The following is a 17,214-nucleotide window of genomic DNA, read 5'->3' on the forward strand; positions in this document are numbered from 1 at the left end:
GGATCCTGCCACCTAGAGCCTGATGGTGTGTGGCCCCTGCCAGAGCAAGTGTCCGACCCGCGGCATCCCTGCAGCACAGACAGGGCCTGGGACTGGTGAGGAACAGGCTGTGAACTGCCCTGACATTCCAGCCATGACTGGTTGTGATGTTCTCGTGCCGCAGAGTGGGGTGACAGGTTTTCCTTTAACCTTTCCTATTTTTCCTTATTTTTTTAATTGATTGCTGTTTAATACATTGTATTTGCTTTGAACGGTATGTAATGATGAGTGGGTCAGGAAAGTGTCCAGTGCGCAGAGAGCACCCTGGAGTGGGGACATGCTAGCCCCTGTCCTAAGTGACCATGACAAGATTGGGGGTTGAGCTCACAGGAATCCTGGGCCCAGCCTTGTTGGGGTTACGAGGACTCTGCCCCACAGGAGAGTGGAAGGGGAGCCCTTGAGGGCAGGGAGGCCTCTGGGTAAAGGAAGTAGGAGCGAGGACTCAGATCCTTTCGCTAGCCCATTTCACCGGGGTAGTGCAGAAGCCAGGAAAGTTCCCCACAATAGTGGGACCATTCCCCCACTTACACATGGAGATCTCCTAGTGACTAGCGAAATACTGACCAGTCCTGAGCATGGTTAGCTTAGGAGTTCTAGCAAGACCCAGCACACTGAACTGACAGCCTTCTGAACCTCAGCAGAGAGGGGGAATCTTCTTACCAGAGGCGCTGGCCTTTTATCAATCCTATATTAGCTGAGGCATGTCTGTGAGTGAAGAGAGGGGTAACTGTCTCTTTAGAGCTCTCCAAACAGGAAGCATCTTGCAATAACACTTACAGAACCCACTCTCGCACTTACTCAATACCAAGTGCTCCCTGGATTTAAATAAATGCCAGGATGCAATAACACAAAATTAGCAACCAAAACTGAAGCCGAGAAGCTCTCCACAGTCTCCAGGAAGGCAGGTAATAAATGCAAAGTGTTGCACAACATACATTAGTATTTTTGCATAACAAAAACGGCAAGAGCCATTGTATCTTTTTCCCCATGAGAGAGACATACAACTTCATTCTCTCCTCTGCATAATGGGATTGTATCTCTGTTCGCACACACATCCCAAGTGATGTTCAAATCATGTTCTGAGTCTGGATGAAGCATAGCAGGTCCAAGGTTCCAGCTCTCTCCACTCAGCCCATTGGTGCTTAGAGTCGTACAGCACGAACAGGATGGGCGAAGGTCAAGGACTCCCTGACAGAGGCCTGGAGAAGCTGTAATGCCTGAGTGTGCAGGATGGGGGGACGTTGCAGCACTAAAAGGAAGTGACACCCATTCTGCTCAGCACAGGGTACTTAAAGTTCACAGAGGGAGAAGAAATGCGTTGGCAGAGGATGAGCCCAATGTCAATTTCTATTTCCTGGATTTCCACAGCCCATGAATGCTTTTATAAGGTAGTTTGTATGTGTGTGTGTGGGTTTGCTTTGCCTTTTCATTTACTATTAAGAAAGAAAGAAAGAAAGAAAGAAAGAAAGAAAGAAAGAAAGAAAGAAAGAAAAACCCTCCGGTGCGCTCTATCTAACAACAGTGCTTTCCTCTTCTTTAGCACTGTCTACCTCAGTATCTAAAAATGAAACACAAACATGGATGAGTGAAACCTCGCAAGATGCCAGAGCACCAGATCCTGAATTGGGGTGATTGGTGCAGCTCCACTGAACTCAACATGACGACTTGAGCCCCAGCGTCAGTAAGGCCTATCAGCTTGGATATCTCAGATTTGAGGTCCCAAGTTGAACCAAGATGGGCCTGAGTCTCCAAGGGGCTGAGCACCTGCAGCCAGGGTGTTGTGACAATTTGTGCTGAGAGCCATTGAACCCTGTATATGTTGGAAACCACTCCAAGCCAGGGAGTGCTTCAGCACCTGTGCCTGCAGCGCCCGGTGACTTCAAATGGGGTTATGGGGGTTCATTACATTGTGTCATTTGACTTGCATCTCAAAATCAGACATCCCAAAATTGAGGCATCCAAAATGAGTGGATGATTTTGAAGATACCTTGGGCAGACGGTACTTTTCTGTAAGAGAAAGAGGGGCTACCCCCATTTTACAGATGGGGAAACTGAGGCACGGAGAGGGGAAGTAACTTGTTCAGTGTCACATAGGGAATTTGTGATAGCGCTAAATGAATATTTCTCCAAGCTGACAGAATCTATTGTGCACATATACACTGAATGAGTTTTTTTACAGGCATATTATTGACTTGGCTTCTTTATGAACTCATATATATTTAGCAAACTTTTAAAATATGGATCCAGGGGACATTTTACAACTCAAATCATTCACTCTACGGGCCTCTTTAGTACTTTATTGTGCAAATGGGCATGGAAACTTACGTGGTCTCATTCCAGTCCAGAGTACAGAGATGCTTTCGGGTGCATCTCGTAATGACTCCAGAAATACCATAATAACCCTACAAGGTAAAATCCAGCATAAACCAAAGGGCCCGCTTGATAGCTACATGGCCTGCAAAACTGTATTTAAAAAGCAAAGCAAGGTTGTCTTCCATCTGGAGGAGCCTGGGGAAAGTACTCAAACCTGGGAAACAACTTCTTTATCTGCTTTATTACGTTTTTCATTTCTACAATTCTATGACTTTAAAGCGCTAAAAAGTTGAATTTATTTACTTATTTAATCCAGCTCTAGAAGAAGGGGGGAAACTGACTGTGAACAGGGACCTGCATTTCAATCTTCCACCCACACCAAATATTTATGGCCAAATTTCAAATCCCTTTTCTGCTGAAAGGCCACTTCCTAGAACCGCACAGAGTGTGTGCGGGGAGTACAATGAGAAGGCATGGATGCTCTTATCTGGGGGCTCCCAGACAGCATTCCTACACCGTTCTCCACAATGACGGCTGCTGGGAGATATTGGGACTGGAGCAGCTCGGAACCTCCTCACTCAATGCCCCTACAATTATCCCTAGATGACTCTCTGTGGGGGCAGGTGGGACTGAAAAGTTGGCAGCTCCCACATAGCAGCATGCTATACTCCTTCCTACCATGATTCCTGCTGGCAGAGACTGGGACTGCTCTAGCTGGCAGCTCTCTAATGCCCAGAGTTTACACCATTCCCTACTATGACGCCTCCCTCGTAGCACAGGGACTCCCCTTTCTCCAAGTGCACTCAGGTAGCAGAAACATCTTACAGAAGAAATAAGTTCCAAGAGGGAGGAAAAGCCCTGATATAAGTTCTGTCCTCCAAAACATCCATTCGTTAGCCCTGGCTGGAGGTGGGGGACCTTTCCAAACGACCAGCAAAGGAGGAGACAAAAGCCAAATTGCTCAGCAGTTTACAAGTAAAAATAAAGGCTCTTAATTTTAGACCCACTGCCTGGGATTTGGATCTGATCGAATTCCCAAGCTGCCACCCAAACTGACGGCTTGTGCCACCCACAGCACAGCTGCCTTGGAATTTGGAAGCTGCACCCCCTTGCACTCCCCTGGCTAGTACCCTTAAGGTGCACCATCAAGTGGTCTAAATAAATAAACCAACAGAACAAAGACCGATTAGTGATCCCCTCACAGAATTGCAGCTGAAGTACCACATATTTATATGCATAGCTACTCAAAGCCTTAGTCCTTTCCCCAGCCCTTGGTTATCTATCCCAGTGAGCTCAGAAATGCTGATATGTTTAAAGTAACACTTGTTGTGCAAACATAATTCTGCAAGCGCATCCACAATTCTGCCTCCCCTCTTTCTCATCCTCAGCCCCACAGGCCTCACCAACCAGATGCGCTGCTTTAAATTCCCTTTATTAATCCCCTCACTCTCTGCCCCTCCACCTGCCTTGTCGCTTCAGGGGCGGTGCAGCGCATTTCTGCTATCTGCAAGCCCTGTTAGCAGAGGGCTCGGCAGCGAATAACTGAGTGGGTAGAAGGTGATTGCTGCTCACTCGGATGAATGTGCATGCGGATATTCATTGGTTTTGGGGGAGAGTTGTTTGTTTTCTTTTCAGAAGAGCCCTGAGCAGGATAAAATAATTATTACCACGGGGGAACAACCCAACAACTTATTTTCCAATCAAATTCCAAGCCAAGCAACCAAATAATACAAGTAAAATCCCTCTAACTGTTATTCCACGTTAAAATCCATCACTCCAATTCTCAGCTACTCATGCTCTTGGAGCAGCACAAAGGTGGCTTTAAGAGACCTCTGCTCTGTGTTTTCAGGGGGCCTGCTTAGCTCAGGGTAAGTTAGAGCAGCCATAGGGCAGCTCTATCTCATGCTCTGCCTTTTGTAACTCCCTACAGACCCACCACAGAGACGAGCTGTAGTGAAGCGTGCTCTGGCCATCCTTACTTGTGGGTCACCATCTCCTACCTCCCAACTCTTGGCCCCAGCGGCCCCATCCCCGTCTCCCTCCCCACTCTGGGCTGATACAGAGCCACTAAGCCACTTCTATACCAGCTGGGGAAGACCCCTGCATAGGGGCTAGTCTTAGCAGCTATTCTCATGCATCTTCCTTATCTCAAAACCATCTCCTGCCCCTTCAAGGCCCCTTCATATTTCCAGAGCAGCACAGGGCCGCCCAGAGGATTCAGGGGGCCTAGGGCAAAGCGGGGGAGCTACGGCGCTTGTACTCACCCAGCGGCGGTACAGGTCTTTGGCGGCATTTCGGCGGCGGAGGGCCCTTCAGTCGCTCCGCGTCTTCGGCAGCACTGAAGGGCCCCCCGCCGCCAAAATGCCATTGAAGACCCGGACCGCCGCCGGGCCAGGGCTCGCAGGGACCCTGCGGGGCCCGGGGCCTGAGGCAAATTGCCCCATTTTCCACAGCTTTTCAATGCCTCGAACCCAGGGTTACCATATTTCAGCAAGCAAAAAAGAGGACGGGAGGAGCCCCGCCCTTGCCCCTCCCACTTCCCGCCCCCTCAGAACTCCCAACCCTCCCCCCCGTTCCTTGTCCCCTGACTGCCCCCTCCTGGGACCCCTGCCCCTAACTGCCCCCCAGGACTCCACCCCCTACCTAAGCCTCCCCGCTTCTTGTCCCCTGACTGCCCCCTCCTGAGACCCTTCCCCCCTCTTAACTGGTCCCCTAGGACCCTACCCCCTACCTATATCCTGACTGCCCCAACCCTTATCCACACCCCCACCCCCAGACAGACCCCAGGGACTCCCACGCCCCATCCAACCACTCCCCACCCCCTGACAACCCCCCCCAGAACTCCCAACCTATCTAAACCCCTCTGCTCCCTGTCCCCTGACTGCTCCGATCCCTCTCCCCACTCCTGCCCCCTGACAGCCCCGCCCCCAGAACTCCCAACCCCGCCCCGCTCCTTGTCCCCTGAGTGCCCCCTCCTGGGACCCCTGCTCCTAACTGCCCTCCAGAACCCCACCCCCTACCTAAGCCTCCCTGTTCCTTGTCCCCTAACTGCCCCACCTAAGACCGCCCCTACCCTAATTGCCCCCCAGGACCCTACCCCCTACCTGTACCCTGACTGCCCAAAACCTTATCCACACCCCTCCCCAGAAAGCCCCCCCCGAACTCCCGACCCCCCCCCCGTCTCTTGACTGCCCCCTCCAAAACCTCACTGCCCCTTCTCCGACCCCCTGGCCCCCTTGTTGTTGGCCTTCGCCTAATGTCTCTGTGAACTTGCTCAGGAACGGCCTGAGCCGTTCGTCCCGGCACGCTGGGCAGCAGTGGAGGAGCTCCAGACTGCCGGAGGCGATCTGCGAATGCAGGGAGGGAGGGAGTGATCTCAGCTGCAGGGGAAGCGGAGGAGGGGCTCTCTCTGGCTGTCGGAGCCCCATGTAAGTGGCACCATCCGGCCGGCTGCCCTGTTAGCCGCGCGCGCTCTGCATGGGTTGGGGGGGGGGTAGTCCGGACATTTACAAATTCCCCCCGAGCGCTATTTTTAGCTCAAAAAGCCGGACATGTGCGGGGGAATCCGGACGAATGGTAACCCTACTCGAACCCCTGAACCGCCGAGTGCCTTCATGCCTCACCTTGCCGCAGCCTCCTTGCTAACCCTTCCTTGCAGTGGCTGTCTGTGGGGCAGAGGCCCACAGCCTTAGCCCAGCCATTTTAGAGGGGTGACAGGCAATGATGTACATACCAGAGGGGAGGCAGCAGCCAGGGTTACAGACCAGGGTTTGTTCCAAACTGAATCCGGTCCACATGAATGGGCTTGGCTGACAGAGGCACCTGACACCCATCTGTGACCCAGAGGGAGCATCTCTAGGGTGGAAGGGGAACTCAGCTTCTAGGCCCTTCTGGTTCTTGGCCTCTCTGTTCATCCTGCCCACAAAGGGGCCAATTAATGCCAGTGAGTGGTGCCGCGGACACCTATCCATTAGGACTGGGCAGAGTCACCGGGCTTTTCTCATGCAGCTACTAGAGAGGAATGAATTGCTTCTGCTCGCTACCTACCCTGCCTCAGCTGGGTTCAGGCTGGAGATCCAGAGGTAAAAGTCTCTCTACCCAATAGCAAATCCTGAGCCACTTTGGCGCCTTCCCATCCGACTTCCCAGCACGCGTCCCCCTCCCTTTGTCTGTTATCTGAACTACCCCCGTGCGCTTTACAGGCCAGTATCAGTCAGGAGCCCTCCACAGCCCAGCCGATGCCCCTTGTTTAAGGACAACAGCCCCCTGCTGCCCCAGTCCCCTGCCTGCGATGCTGAACTGTGCGGGGGCTTGAGTTCCACAAACATCCAACAGAGAAATGTTGGGCGACTGACTGACCACACAATGGGAGCTGGGCCGGGCTGAATTCAGCAATGCCCACAGTTACGACTCCACTGGCCCAACATTCACTAAGATGCTCTGGAGACCACAGAAACTAGGCCCCACTCTCTTGGCACAGCCCAAAGGTCAGTCACCCCTCTTTGTGCTAACCTGAGGCGATGCACCCAGAGGGACGGAAGGTGGGGCTGTCCCTGCCGGCCCGTACTCAGATTTCCTCCGTGGGATGGCAGCTCTAAACTGTGGCTGAAGCTCCCTTGGAGCTCCATGGCAGAGGCAGATGTGCTGCATCAGTGCATCTGGCCATGCCCCTTCTTGGTGAGCACCATCTGCTTCCTGGGCTTTACCTCTCCTGTAGGAGGAGGTTGCAGCTGTTTTCTGGCACTTGCAGCCTCCCACGTAGTCTCTCTTCATCAGCAGCCTGCCAGGGTCTACATAGGCAAAAGCTTCGTAGTCTCCACTGCCCTGGGTACTCACACAGAAGAGTGTCCAACACCGCTCCACACCAGGAAGGCCCTTCAGTTCCCCAGAGGCCTCACAGCCAACCCACCCCCACAAAAAACCACATAGCCACTCTCCTCCATCAAAAGCCATCCCCTCTCTCTCCAGCTGCCAGGATCTGCTGTCCTATATGGTCCCTCCAGGGATCACATAATAAACTAGCTTCTGGCTGCCCCATGTCCTTCTAGAGACCACAAACTGCCACTACCAGCTCCAGTACCCTACAAATACATCCAGCCTTCCAGAGATCAGCACAATCACATCCACTATTACCAGGGTAATCCCCACCCCAGAGACCACCACAACCAAAGTCTGCCCTCTGGGATGACTTCCGCATGGCTAGATGCCCTCTGCTAGCCAAGATGCCCTCCATTGTCCCAGAGATCACCCCTAACAGGCTGCAGCCCCAACATGTGCTATCTTGCACCACTTCAGAGTCCCACCCAGCTCCAAGCACCAGGCCTCAGTCCCAGCTACAGTCCACCACGATCTCTTTGAGCAGATCCCACTGCCTGAGAAAACTCTCCTCCCCTCCAGTGCTCCCTGAAGCTGGAGTCCCCTGAACCAGCCCCAGTCACGAGCTGTTCCTTGCACTCCTCTAACTGCCTCTGTCTGTCGCTGAGTCATCTCCCGCCAGGTCATGCAGCACTGCATAACACTGGCCTCGGATCAGCCATGCACTCGGACACACACTCACCCTGGTCTTCCCAGCCTTTGGAGAGGGGCCCAGATAGGTGCAGGACTGCGAGGAGCCAAACAAATTTCTTTGAAGGGAGGAGAAAAGACCAAATTCCCCCTCTCCCATCAGCATCTCTCAAAGAGAAGAATCAATTCAGCCCACTGTAATTGCGCCATTGTTCCATTTTTAATTAATGAAAGAAAAAACTAATCATTGAATTAAACTTCTCATTACTCCAGCTGAATACCCACTAAGTAAATTTAATTACTGTACGGATTGGGTCTCTCCTGGCCTGTTTCATTAGCTGCTGATAAAGATGGGGAAAGGAGAATGGGAGAAAGGAAGCCAGAGGTAAATGATTCAGCAGAAGTCAGAAGGCTCCCAGTACCAGCTAGGACTCAGCAAGTTGGTTTGGGAAAGAACCTCCCGCTGCTGCCAGAAAAGCCTGGGATGGTTCCTCGAAGGCTAAATATTCCCCATTTCCCCTATCTGCCTCCTTCCCAGAGGAGAGTTCAACCATCTCCTGGCTTCGCACCATCCTTAACTGAAGTGGGAGATCCACTGGGGTTAGAATCCCAGCTGCCCTCTGCTCCTGTTTAACGTCTCTGAAGTATAGGGAAGTTCTCTGAAGGAAGGGGGCTGGCTAGCTGATCGTTCAGGATTCATCTGGCGGGCTGGTGCCTTGGGATTTAACCCCTGTCTTTCTGCAGCCAGATATGCTCTGCAGTGATCTCACTTTTTGGACACATGCACGCAGTCCCTGCACCTCTGCAGCACCCTCAGGATAGGAGTGAGGTGAGGTCCCTTGTTGAGCATCACTTCTCCACCCTGGTCAGCAGGGTCCACTCTTGCAACTGTAAAATTAACTGCTCTCCAACCCTGGCTCTCCCTCCCCTATGATTATAAGGGTCTAGAGTTTCTCAAACTTCATTGCACCGCAACCCCCTTCTGACAACAAAAATTACTACATGACCCCAGGAGCAGGGACCAAAGCTTGAGCCTGCTCGAGTGCGGGGGGGGGGGGGGGGGCAAAGCGGAAGCTCAAGGGCTTCAGACCCAGGCAGGGTACCTGTAACCTGAGCCCAGCCATCCAGGGTTCAAGCCCCCAGGCTTCAGCTTTGGCCCCGGCAAATCTAACACCAGCCCTGGTGACCCCCTTAAAACAGGGTCGCGACCCACTTTGGGGTCCTGACCCACAGTTTGAGAACCACTGGTCTGGATGGGCTGAGATGCAGCCAATTCCACCAGCTCAGTGGACAAGGAGCTAATTCGGGTTCCAGCTCACATTTCCCCATGTGGTCCTCCTGCCGGGTGATAGATAGGGGCAGCTTCTTATATTCCGTCTACATGTGTCCCTTGCTTTGGCCAGCCTTTGCTCCCCTTTTAAAAGAAACAGTACGTTCACCTCAAACCCAGGCTCAAGGCTGGGACATTTGATCCCTCCAGACTTGACGAACCCTGAAAGCGGAGCTGAGGTTTAACAGGTCATTGCGTACAGGGGTTGGGAGTCAGCATGTTCTGCCTCGAGAAGGAGTTTGTGGTAATGAAAGGGAGAGATGTATATTAAAGCAGATGTAAAATGCTTATGGTGTCCTATCATGTTGTTGGAATAACAAGACAACTGGTCAGCTTCAACACATCACAAGCCTGTGCCGGGGTGGGAGTGTTGTCAGGTTTTTAATACTGTGCATTTGGGGTGAGTGGCACAGCTAGGAGTGAATTATGGGTGGCTCCTCCTAAACAAGTGGCAATGAAATTTTGACAGCACATTCCAGCACATATTTTGTTTATGCCGCATTTCCAATTTTTTTCCGTCACGTTCCCTCTGATCCCCCCCTCCACCCCTTTTGAAATACATTAGTTAATGTGGAAACAATATTGTCACCAAAAGCAAAGGAGTTTAGTGACATCTGCCAAGCACAATTTCATGTCAATGTATAAGATGCTTTGGGAAGCACAGGAGTTTGCGTGTCAGTTTCCATGACCACTTAGGTGGCAAAAATGTTGACATGGTTACATTTCAGATTGCAGGAGGCTGGGATGGGGTGGGGGAGGAGGTTAGTGGATAAATAATTCGTGTTCTTTCTTCTCTTATTAAGCAATCCTGGATAGTCAACCAAACAGACAGAGTGGTCAAAGATTCCAGTAGCTAAAAGGGACGTTACTTAATGGACAACCCCGGATCATGCCACTGTCATTGCTGCAGGAGAAGGAGAGAGTGATGTATTTGCATGCCCTCAACGAGGTATCTTTTGGTATTAGGATACCAGTTCATTCTCAGTCCACGTGAGGCTGCCTGGACAGAAAATGAGAGGGTTTTCTAATGACAACAGTCTAAAAGCAAAGGACAATTTGGGGTGAAGGAATTTCTCATTCCCATGATCTTACTATATCGTCTGACTCAGGCCCAACCTTAGATGTGTTTGTGCCTTAGGTTATGAATTGTTTGGCCTCCCTTCCATGCATCAGCAAAGCAGACCCCACATCTATTTCCCTTCCCTATTTCCCAAGGCATCCTTGTCTCTCTTTGCCCCTGTGGATGGGCTGTGGAACTTGTCTTCTGGCTGGCTGGTCTCCTCAGATGGCCTATGCTGCTGAGGATGGGGTCCTGGTGCACAGAACCTTCAGGTCAGGTACAGGTGCTTGATGCAGTGGAACTCCCCTCTTGTCACGGGACACAATGAGTGGCTGCCCATCCAGCCTGTGCCTTGCCCGTCCCTCCTTTGATGGGGGTGTTGGGTCATGCACCAACGCTGGTTGCAGGGTGGGCAATGTTGGCTCTAATCCTCCCTCAGCAGACCGCGAACCCAAACTCGGAGGATCATGGGAGTTAAACAGGCCAAGCCATTTTGCCATGGCTTCTTAGAGGACAAGTCTGTTTTGTCTCTGCCTGCAGTGATCTTACTGGCCCTAATCCCATAAACGCCTTGTAGCAGAGTCACTGCAATGAGACAGTGAGCTGAGCCTGAGCCAGCAGTCTCTCTCACAGCTTTATCCCAGCTCTTTATCCAGTGAGTGCTGGCCTGCCGTCAGAGCAGAGCAAGATCCTGAGGAGGAGATTAGCCTCCCCATTGACTCCTCGGGCAGAGAAGAGAGGTTCACAGCGGCGGGGGGAGCGTAAAGGTCGGGCTGAAGGCCAGGCTCCGGTTAACAGAATTTATAAGCATTAGGCCTGCCGAAAACGTGGAGATAAGCCGGCAATGGACTTGGTGGGATGATCTGCCTTTCATGAAGGCTCGATGGCAAAGAGTTAAGCAGGCACGTGGGCGCCCCGTTATTTGCACTCCTCAGGGAGCAAACAAGGCTGGCCAATTCCTTCCAAGGCCGAAGCCCCAGCATAAGCGAGTGCAATTTTGACTGGGACAGGACCGACAGCCACCTAAGTTAGAGCTGAATGTGATCCCTGGAAACAGCAAACTTCCAGCAGCAAGTGCTTGTGGGAAGCCTTAAGAGCTAGAGTCTAGGCGGGGGCAGGGAGCATTGGGGAGGAGGTGGCTGCATCTGGCAGTGCATTCAGAGGCCGTGGCCTGGCGAGGTGCTGACAGCCCAGCATCACTGCATTGTCCTGAGAGAGTGCTGGGGAACAGACTCATGTTCACACAGTGTTTTGTTTTTTCCTTCCCGCAGCACAAATATATCCTCTGGGCTGGGGGAAAGTCTTCTCTATAGCTGAAGGCAACCCCCATGACATGCACCAAGGCAAAGGCCAGATTAAATACCGCTTGACTTGAACACACCACCTGGTACAACCAACCTTCAGGTGCGGTCAGACCACCTGATACATGCCTTCATGATACGTCTGCTCCTTACAGCATACCCCCAAAGGGTGCTGCTAGCCCCCCATCCCTCACCCCAGTCTCCCCAGTCTCTGGGAACTCTGCCCTGCCACACACAGGCACCAGGTAACACCCTGTCAGTTCCTTTGCTATCTCCAGACCCTGGAGCTCCTCCCCATCACAGAAAACTACCATCAAAGACCTAGACTTAAGCTTTTTGCCTTGTCTAAATTTAGCTTCCAGGAGCTCTCGCCTGCAATCCCCTATGTCACTGGTACAGCACGTACTGCAACCACAGGCTCTTTCTGAGATCTCTCTAAAAAACAATCCATAGTATATGGCTCATAAGATCTGACACCTTCACACCCACTAGGCAAATAACCTCACAGTTTTCACTGTCATCACATTCCCAGCCATCTACACTGTATTTCTAATGACAAAACTCCCTCCTACCACTACAACCTGTTCACTGAGCATGCCTGGCTCTCCTGCTCCCAGAAGGGATGCCTTTAAGGACTCTGTCCTTCTTTCCATTCCTGCTTGGTCTCCTTCCATCATAACTCTGCCTCCCTTTACTGAAGGACATAAGAACATGAGAACGGCCATACTGGGTCAGACCAATGGTCCATCTAGTCAATGTCCTGTCTTCTGACAGTGGCCGGTGCCACATACTTCAGAGGGAATGAACAGAACAGGGCAATTATCAAGAGATCCATTCCCTGTCATCCAGTCCCAGCTTCTGGCAGTCAGTGGTTTAGGGACACCCAGCGCATGAGATTGCATCCTTTAACATCTTGGCTAATAGCCATTGATGGACCTATCCTCCATGAATTTATCTAATTCTTTTGTGAACCCGTTTATATTTTTGGTCTTCACAACATCCCCTTGCAATGAGTTCCACAGGTTGACTGTGCTTTGTGTGAAGAAGTACTTCCTTAAGTTTGTTTTATACCTGCTGCCTTTTAATTTCATTGGGTGACCTCTGGTTCTTGTGTTATGTGATGGAGGTAAATAACACTTCCTTATTTACTTTCTCCACACCATTCATAATTTTATAGATCTTTATCAACTCCCTTCAATACCCAAGTTCTCTCTTTTCTAAAATGAATAGTCCCAGTCTTTTTAATCTCTCCTAATACGGAAGCTGTTCCATAACCCTCATCATTTTTGTTGCCCTTCTCTGAACCTTTTCCAATTCTACTATCTCTTTTTTGAGATGGGGTAACCAGAACTACACACAGTATTCAAGATATGGGCAGATCTTGGATTTATATAGTGGCATTATGATATTTTCTGTTTTATTATCTATCCCTTCCCTGACGGTCCCTAACATTGTTAGCTTTTTTGACTGCCGCTGCACATTAAGTGGATGTTTTCCGAGAACTATCCACAATGACTCCGAGATCTTTCTTGAGTGGTAACAGCTGATTTAGACCCCAACATTTTGTATGTATAGCTGGGATTATGTTTTCCAATGGGCATTACTTTGTATTTATTGACATTGAATTTCATCTGCCATTTTGTCACACAGTCACTCAGTTTAGCGAGATCCCTTTGCCACTCTTCACCGTCAGCTTTGGACTTAATTATCTTGAGTAATTTTGTATCTGCAAATTTTGTCACCTCACTGTTCACCTCCTTTTCCAGATTACTTATGAATATGTTGAACAGCACAGGCCCCATACAGATCCTTGGGGGACCCTGCTATTTACCTCTCTCCATTGTGAATAAAGGATTGAGGAAATGAGCTGAGAGGTGGGTCCCACCTCTGCTACGTTCCTGTATGCTGTAGCTATTCAATCTCTCTCTGTCCTTGATCCACCAACCAGTTCAGTAACCATTCCTTAGACTCTCAAGGCATCTAGCTAGCTAGACCTGCTTGTACTGCAGACACAGTGGATGTCTCACTTGGCAGGGAGCATGCTGGGAAATAAAACTGGATAACCCCTTCACTATCCTGACTAAATTGCTTGCTGGCCAGCTACCTCCACTGGCCCCTACGTCTGTGTTCGCTTAGGTCCCCTGCACCTCCCTATACTGACACCATTTAATGTGTGTCTCTTGCCCTTTGGAGAGGGTCCAGAGAAGAGCAACAAGAATGATTAAAGGTCTAGAGAACATGACCTATGAAGGAAGGCTGAAAGAATTGGGTTTGTTTAGTTGGAAAAGAGAAGACTGAGAGGGGACATGATAGCAGTTTTCAGGTATCTAAAAGGGTCTCATAAGGAGGACGGAGAAAACTTGTTCACCTTAGCCTCTGAGGATAGAACAAGAAGCAATGGGCTTAAACTACAGCAAGGGAGGTTTAGGTTGGACATTAGGAAAAAGTTCCTAACTGTCAGGGTGGTTAAACACTGGAATAAATTGCCTAGAGAGGTTGTGGAATCTCCATCTCTGGAGATATTTAAGAGTAGGTTAGATAAATGTCTATCAGGGATGGTCTAGACAGTATTTGGTCCTGTCTATGAATCTATGTTCTAACCCCCAGCTATGCTAGCCACTCCACTCTGTTTGTCCCCTCCGCACTTCCTCAGATTCCTAGCTCCCTCTGGCCCCATCTCCATTTTGATATAGACTCACATAATTGGCCAGGACCCTCAGCTGATGTAACTGGCCTCAGCCCATTGAAGTCAATGGAACAACACCTAGTTACTGTGAGGATCCAGCCCTCTGCTCCTGTCCCATTCCATGGCTGGCCTCGGCTCGAGAAGGAGGTGGCCCTAGCGTACCCTGCCTGCTGGCTGGGGTTTGTGCCAGACAGAAGAACGACGGAACGTGGGGCAGAGGGAATGGCCTCCTGGCCCAGCGTGTCTGTGCCTTGGGGAGTGACCGTCTTCAAGCCTCTATGGCAGTAGGAACAAATCCAGGTGCTTTTGGACCTCATCCATGCTCTCTGTGCCTCCTCCTTCCATGGCTACTCCCATCCCTCCCCATCTTTAGTACCCCTGGTGCCAAACAGCTCTGCCCACTCCTAGCTTCCTTATTTTAAATGAGGACCCCAGACTTTTGAACCCTGCCCACGGTTGGGGAAATTCCAGCTCCACCCTACTCAAGGATGGGAAACTCCCTGAAGCTGGCACCAGCAGCTCCTCCTGTTCCCCCGGGCCAGGTCTGAATCCCCTTGCTCAGCAAGAGCAATCCTGTCAATTTCAATGAGATTACTCCTGGAGTTAAGATGCTACTCAGTGGGTCAGCTCCTCAGCTGGTGTAGATCATTGTCGCTCCAGTGAAGTCAATGGAGCTACACCATTTTACACCAGGTGGGGATCCGGCCAAGAGTGAATCAGGGTATCACAATCTGACCCTCAGTTTGGCTGGTCCAGATAGTTCCAGTTCATTGACAGACCAGCATGGCACAACAGCATCTCTGGCCCTCTGAAGGACAGCCTCTCCCCCCAGAGCAGCCAATCACCCAGTCAGGGCACTGGCCTGGGATGTGGGAGACCCTGGTTCAAGTCCCTGCTCTGAATATTTGACTCTATTGGGCCCAGATAAACTTGCCCTCCTATTCTCCCCGCCAGCCACCAGCCCTCTCTTCAGTAGCTGGCTGGGTGTGCCGGGCAGACTGCCTAACTCAGAGCCACGTGACACCCGGCCTCTCTCTCCAGAAGCTCACAGTCACACTGTGACACAGCCTGAGGTGCTCACCATGGATTCAGCTGAGCCTCACCCAGGCCACCTCCTTCACTCATAGCTGGCTTGGGCTTCCCTTTGTCCACTGAGCTGGGACCTCAAGGATCCTGCCTTAATCCTCCCCAGTCCATCTCCCTCTCCCCAGCCCATTCCTGGACGTATCCCGGAGGTAATTGGGACCCCATAGCCTCTGCCTCAATGTCACGGGGTAGAACTGGACTCCTGTGATCAGCCCTGGACTCGGCAGTTCTGCCTGTGGGAGGCATTATGGGGTCTCGCTCTTAGAAGAGCTTTCATTTCTAGTGGGGAAAGTACAGGGCTGCCCAGAGGTCTGGCTATTCCTTCCCACTGCGGCACATGAAACTCTACATGAAAAGGAGGCGAAAATGAGAAAAACTGGGGACCTACCGTCTTGACTGACCTTCACGGCTTTGCTAGACAACCTCAGGCAATCTCCCAGGCGGAGGAAGAAGATGATGGCTCTGGCCCAGAAGTTTCCGGCTGGAATGATGGGACTGCCCCGGCCGAGCTAGGGTGTCATGAAATCCTATTCACGGTGCTGCAGTGTCTGCGGCGACTCATCCAGTTCTGGACATGGTCCCCTGCAAAACAGGACAGTGCCAAAAGAGTGAACAGGCGCTGAAGGGAGAACTAAAGTCATGCAAAAGAGTAGGGAGAGAATTAAAAAGAGGAAAATGGTGATTCTGCTGGAAAGTCAATCCAGTTACACTCCTTGGTTCAAAGGCCCAGATTCTGACTAGAATTAGAGAAATCTGGGGTTTAAATCTGTTCAAACACATGGGGGAAAACTTTAGTTAGAAAACTGGAGAAAACGGTGCTGAAAAGGGCCCTAAAATCCACCTGCAATCTATTTCCCTTGCGGAGCTGTAGAGAGCTTGTTTTTCCAATGTATTTCTGCTAATCTGCTTGACCTCTAGCAGTTCCCCACTGACACTGGGATAAAGCTGGGAGTCCCCTAATGGCTTGGCTCTGGTATGAAATCCACACCTATAGAGTTGCAGGAGTGAGTCTAAAAGGCAGGACTTAATAAACACCTCTCTCTTGGCTGTGCTTGCAACATCACACTCAGCAGGGTGCTAAAACAGGAGCTGTGGCTGCTGGGGTCGCGAGAGGCCCCGCAGCTCCTGTCGGGAACACCTTCATTTCAATAATTAAAAACAATTGTGTGCTGCTTCATTGACTCTTGCCATCCAAGTGTTCACCTTAAATATATGCCCTGTGACCATGGAGAACCATTGCCACTGGCTGTTTCAAATCTAGCCTGGTCCAGTCTGCAACTGATCTTTTTATGGTGGGGAGTATGGAGCCTAGCCCTGTTTGTGTCTCACCCAGGGACCAGGCCCCATCCCTAAACACAGGGGAATGCTCTCTCCTAGCATCCCAAGCAGGTGACCCCAAAGGGGATGAGGATATGACTCATCTCTGTGCAGAGAGGGGAGTGCACGGCACCACCCAGAGGGATCATGCAGCTTGCACATCCACCCTAAGCTCCGTGGGAGGAATTGGTACGATCCCTTTTAGAGTTCAAAGTGGGGCAAGGCGGCTCTACTCCACATCTCCACCACCCAGAACTTCATCTTAATGGTACAGTCAAGCCCAGGGTTTACAACAGGGTCAACAGAATCCCATGGGCTGAATCCCATGGGCCATTGTACCAAAGACCACTGAGAGATCTAGCTGAATAAGCAATCATGACTGGACTATGCCATCCTCTGCGAAAGCCCTGCATCCCAGGACCGTGGGAGGGCCTCCCTGGATGGCTCTAGTGGGGTCCAATGGCTGCAATCCAAAGCAGACAGGGTCAAGGTCTTTACAAGTTCTTTACTTTCCCAGCAAAAGGCTCCCTGGCTCTTGCCCTCCCCTGCTTAGAGGATATTTAAGCACATGTTTATA

The 17,214-nt window shown here is 51.0% G+C and overlaps 1 protein-coding gene across 1 annotated transcript in view; it reads right to left on the reverse strand.

Annotated features, from left to right (window-relative positions):
* Positions 1 to 17,214, reverse strand: part of LINGO1 (leucine rich repeat and Ig domain containing 1) — a 462,045-nt gene that overhangs the window by 167,382 nt on the left and 277,449 nt on the right. Inside the window, exon 4 of the mRNA XM_054042809.1 lies at positions 15,709 to 15,902. The gene's annotated coding sequence lies outside the window, so the exon portion shown is untranslated. The remainder of the gene's footprint in view (positions 1 to 15,708; positions 15,903 to 17,214) is intronic.

The sequence above is a fragment of the Malaclemys terrapin genome, chromosome 10 (genome assembly GCF_027887155.1).
Source record: "Malaclemys terrapin pileata isolate rMalTer1 chromosome 10, rMalTer1.hap1, whole genome shotgun sequence".
NCBI lineage: Eukaryota > Metazoa > Chordata > Testudines > Emydidae > Malaclemys > Malaclemys terrapin.